Source organism: Magnolia sinica, chromosome 11 (genome assembly GCF_029962835.1).
Source record: "Magnolia sinica isolate HGM2019 chromosome 11, MsV1, whole genome shotgun sequence".
Lineage (NCBI taxonomy): Eukaryota > Viridiplantae > Streptophyta > Magnoliopsida > Magnoliales > Magnoliaceae > Magnolia > Magnolia sinica.
The window spans coordinates 3,907,808-3,913,824 of record NC_080583.1 but is presented as its reverse complement, the minus strand read 5'-3'; positions in this window follow the sequence as shown (position 1 = coordinate 3,913,824).

Sequence of the window (6,017 nt, the reverse complement as noted above, 5' to 3'; positions counted from 1 at the left end):
GTCCCACAGAGATCGGAGTGCTTTTATATGTTTTAACGGTGTCTTCACATGATTTTAGATGGTATGGCCCACCTGAGTTCCGTATACGGCTGATTTTTGGGATATCTCATAATTTAGAGGGGACCCATCAAATGCACGGTGTTGATGGTCGACACTCATCATGGTGGGGCCCACACAGCTCGGCCTCACAGGAGCTTATTGTGAGGTCGAGCACATAGTACCTTTTCCCTATATATATATATATATATATATATATATATATATATAGACACACACACGCACGCACGCACACACTCGACATTTCTACTGCAACTTAATTATTGTGATAGACTGAATCAAATGATACCCATTCGAATTTTAGAGCAAAAGGTTCGAAAAATGATTTTTGTGTATCATATACCGTTAACCACTGATACACGTACGGTTGCATAGGCCCATGCATGGTGGCCTCAGACAATACTTCAGACCTTGGACGAGAACGTTTGCTTTTTAAGACCTACTTGTTAGATGGCTAAGATCTCGCACACGTTGGCGCATGGGCCACAGTTCAACTCTTCATCATATGCCCTTTAGTTAGATGAAAGGTCTTAAATCTCAAAATCTACGAAACCATTCTCCAAGCATTCATGCCCACCGTTTAAAAATGCATGGCCATGGAATTCTTGCAAACCCCTGCCTACGTTAGCAAGACTCAATGTCTTCTTAAAATCCATCATACCATACAGGCATTCAAACACATTATAGCAAGATCTTCACATCCGTTGGGCATGGACTTCTTGCAATCACCTGCCGTGCATCCAAAAGAACGTTATATTTCAAATGCGAGGCACTGCCGTAATGCCATAAATCTTTGTAATGATTACTAACCAAATAATTTTCCTCTATGTTTCCTTGGAAACTACCTGTGTTGACTAAATCCATGAGTTGTTGGGATGCTGATGTAAATAGATGTCTATGATTTGACCATAGGATGCTATGTTTGGATAGTGAGATCATCACATTGAATTAAGAAATTATCGGGAGTGTTTGGTTTTTCAATTCCATTCGTCAATGGGATAAATTATAATAATGACTTTTAAGGGATGTTTGTTTAAGAGAGAATTACACACAATAATAATTTTTAAGAGATGTTTGTTTAAGAGAAAAATGCATATATAATTACACCTAGGAAACAATGTGTAGGAACATGAAATTGACGGCAAAACTTTCTAAAATTTGTAACTTACTATAACTAGTAAATTTTCTATTTATAGGAAGTGCCCTATGTGGCCTAACCATGTTATTCTTTTAATTTTTCCAAACACTTTTCATATTGAACACAACTCCTAAAGCCTAATGGAGGAAGAGTTACAATCAAATCAAAACTTACTAAAACTAGTAAAAACGGAAATAAACATGGAATTCGACCATTGATATGATGGAATCTCGCAAATTCGACATGAGAAACCCAGTATAGCCAAGTTGGTTGGCTAAAGTACCTCGTCCTACCCCAAAATCACATATGGTACCTCGATTAACTCATTTCAATTCGTGAGATATCCTTGTTTTAAGGTTCTAACGGTCTTGATGGCTTCTACCTCCAATCGGACCTTCTCTGATCCATTTTAGACATGAAAGTGTCTACGACCCCTTCTACATGAGAAATCCAACATCTATGGGAGACAGTTAAAATCTGTGGGTACCAAAGTGATGAATACATGTGATCCATGCTCGTCTATCAGTACACCGCAGGAAACAAGGTGGCTAATGACATCGACCATTCGAAATTGAAACATTTTTAGGATCTATAGTGATATGTATCTGTACCCATTCATAAGATCACTTGAATATATATAAAGGGCATATACAAATATTAAATTGATCCAAAACTTTTGTAGCCCCTAAGTTTTCAACTGTTTATTCAATTCCCACCATTTCCTGTGTTGTGGTTCAGATCTCCCTCAATTTTTGGCTCATGCCTTAAAATGTTTGGCCGAATGGATGGTCGTCACGGATAAAATACATATATAGGCCTACAACTTCTAGGTATGAACATTTTCATAATGTAATTTCGGAAGTGAGAAGCTTTGCAAACAACCTTAATCTCATGGTTGGGGCCGCTGCTGTAAATACATAAGTAAATTATCATTGCTCGTTTATATCGAATTAAACGGGCAGGTGAATTGAAAACAAACAGCCCTTTAGGTGTACGCATTTGTATAAAAGGACCCGGATTGGCTACTGAACCTGACATTACCGAATCTAGCTATTGAAGTGTCTGTGGGCCTGACCATGATGTACGTGTTGTATCCATACCATCCATCCATTTGGATAGATTATTTTAGGGCTTTAGGGAAAGAATAAGTCGGATCCAAAGTTCAAGAGGACCTACCACAGAAAACAGTAGGGACAGTGACGTCCACTATTGAAACCTTTTTAGGGCCCACTATGATGTTTATGTGAGATCCAACATATTTATAGGTTAACACATACATGAAATAAGGGAAAACACAAATATCAACTTGATCGAAAATTTATGTGGCCCAAAGAAGTTTTTAGTTGTAGGTGTTCAATTCCCCACTGTTTAATGTAGTGGGGTCCACTTAAGCATTGGATACCCCTCATTCTTTGAATTATGCATTAAAATGATCTCTCTAAATGGACGGACAGTGTGGAAACAATACATACATCATAGTGGGTCCCACGGAACGTGGTGACGTCACTTCCGTGGCGAGACTCGCTACCGTCGAATTCAGTAGGTAATCCGCCTCCGGATCAAATGAAAAATTCGAGCGGAATTTTCCGCTCTCTGCCTGCGAATGTATGATGGGACAGAAAGAGCAGCTTCCACGTCCCCTGCCAAGGGATTTACGTGATTCCAAATCCCTTCTCCTGTCTCCACATGCCTGAAGATAAGCTTTTGTACTCCTCCATTCTATACTGTCTATGAACGCCATTATCTCCTATAGGCTACAACCACCGACCCCACTTCGACCCCTTTCAACCCCATACGTCGCCACCGCCTTCTCCATGGATAGTATCACTACTTTTTCGGGAAATCTCTCTTTCCGCTCATGGATGCAGGACGTGGATAAGGAAGGCACCATTGGAGATTTAGAGTTGTACACAAGTCGAACCGGCTCTACCTTGGCACAGCTCAACTCGGCTTGGCAACTAGCTGACCCCACCTTGAACTCGGCTCGGCCTGGTCCTCGAGTTTGACTGGCCAGCTCAGATCTATTTGGTCAGCAGCTCGGGCTAGTTCAAGTCAAGATCGAACCCATGCAGTATTTTCACAAACACATAGAGTGCACCTTCAATTTCTCAAGGTATGTAAAACAACAACAGTAATCTATAGGTATTTCATCAAACATTTGGTAGGCAACATTAAAATCAAGATACAAGGGTATTTGTTTCATATCTATATCTTCCTTGCCACCGGCCGAAACTTCATTGAGTCATTTCAGTCAACACTTGGTGAGCAACATCAATATTAAAATAATTAACCGAGTCACTTAATTGGTTCGATCCGAGTTCAATTCCAATTGGGGTTCGATCCAAGTCGAGTCAAGCCCGGGCAAGCTCGAACTCGGTTCGAATTTCCCGCAAGGATGCCCGAAAATTTCTCATCTGCTATATGCAAACGACATGCTGATTTTCCTCAATGCTAGCCATCCATCCCTCAAAGCTATGATAGAATTTCTACGCATTTTCCAAGCAACAACTGGTCAAAAAATAAATTACAGCAAGACCAGCTTTCTGGGGCCATCCAAGTGGTTTGCGGCAAAGATCAAAAGTATTCGTGACGTGCTGGGATTCGGAAGTCAAGGGGCAGGTTTGCACTATCTGGGGGCGCCTTTGGTCAAGGGTAAAATTCGCTCATCAAATTTCCAGAACCTCCTGGAAAAGGTCAGTAATAAAATTTCAGGGTGGGTTGTTAGGCTTATCTCCAAAGTCGGAAGATTGATTTTAATTCGTCACGTCCTAGGCAGCTTTCCAATCCACATTATGTCAGCTACGTGCATCCCTGCTCAGGTGATCCTTCAACTAGAAAGAAAGTTCGCGGATTTCTTCTGGGGCTGGATCGAAGGGAAGAAGAGGTTCCATTGGATTTCTTGGAAGAAACTGACCAGAACAAAAGAGGAGGGCGGCTTGGGGATTCAAAATTTATAGGAAGTCCAAAATGCTTTGCACATGAAGCTTGCTTGGAATGTAAAATATGGTAGAAACCATGGCCCCTGGGTCAAATTGATGCAAGCCAAGCATGAGAGAGACCTGCAAGACGTCTCCCTCTCTAGCCCAAACCGCAACAGCTCCCCACTTTGGAAGAAAATCAAGAGCTTCTTCCCTTCCGTTCTTCAGCACACGCAATGGACGGTGGGTAGGGGTGAGGATAACATCTGGACTACGAATTGGTGCGGACTTAGCCCTTTGCAGCAGCATGCCAAAAGGTCTATCCTGCCTAAGTTAGGGAACCTGAAGGTGAAGGATCTCCTTGGTTGTTCTAGACTGCTTGCACCTTCAAGTTTGTTCGGGTATCTGCCACAGCACATGATAGATGAAATTTTCAATAGAGGTTTCGCAACATCTGAGGAAAATTCTGAATGCATTTGGCCCTTGAGTCCTATGAGGGAGTTCACCCTCAAATCGGCATGGAAGCTCAGCAAAAGGAACTCTAACAATGTCACATGGGAGGATTGGGTCTGGCTTAACCATTTACCCCCAAAAATCTCGCTTCTCATATGGAGATTGTTGCATAATGCCATCCCGGTTGATACTCAAGTCCAAGCAAAAGGTATTATGCTCGCTTCCAAATGTCATTGCTGCAATCAGGGAGGGAACATACAGCCAAACAGGGAGTCATTATCCCATTTATTTCTCCACGGACAGCAGGCGACCTGCATTTGGAATCACTATCAAGGTCTTTGCGGCATCTCCCCTATTGCCCACTCCTCTGTTCTTGGCTAACTACTCTAATGGAGAAACGCCGAAGCTTCTGGTGCCGCATCTCGATAGGTTAGAACTACTCTCCCCCTCACTATCCTATGGGAACTGTGGAGGGCCATGAATGAGGCCACCTTCGGCAAAGTTGAGATGAACTCCGTTAATTTTATGCTTGCATCAATTGGTGGGCTTCCCAAAACTATTCCCAATTTTCAGTCCAACACATAGGCTCTAACCCGTCACAGGGACAACCTGAATCCTCACCCTCCTCGTCAGATCAGATCAGTCTCCATGGTCATTAAATGGATTCATCCCTCCCCGGGCTGGTTCAAATTAAATGTTGATGGATCAGCAAGGGACAACCCTGGCCTTTCCGATGGAGGAGGCATTACAGAGAGGATGATGGTTCTTTTATCTTCGCTTTCTCTGCCGGGTATGGGGTTGGCACCAATAACCTAGCAGAGATAAGAGCTATTCATGACAGACTGCTGATATGCTTAAGAAAAGGGTTGCACCAAACGATGGTGGAATCAGACTCAAAGTTCATAACGGACATCCTTCTTGGTGCTATTACATGCCCATGGATTTGGAAACCATGGATTAACAGAATCAACATACTAAATAGGGCAGGAAACTTTCAATTCAAGCATTGTTTCCGTGAGGGCAACGGCCCGGCCGATGCTATGGCGAAGATTGGGAGCGAGTCCCAGGTGACTTTTCTTCATGACCACTATGATTTGCTCCCCGGGCAAGTTAAGGGGTTAGTTTTTCTCAATAAGCTAGGCCTCGGATCAATTCACACATCTTCTTAGCTCCCATTATTTCGTTGCGGTGTAGGATTTGTTTTTTGCTTTTCGGCTTCCCATCCATTTTCTATTGGGTTGTTTGGTCTTGGGTGTTTTATTTATTTGTATAAATGGTTATAAGGGAGACACAATAGGAGAGGTCGGTAGTCTTTTTGTCACGACCCTCCCGAAAGACTGTAAATTTTCAACTTAATGAATTTTTGGTGGTAGGAGTCCACTTTCCCCCCCCCAAAAAAAATTCGAACCGATTTTTTTTTTGAGCTCAAAAAATCAGCTCGACTCGGCTCA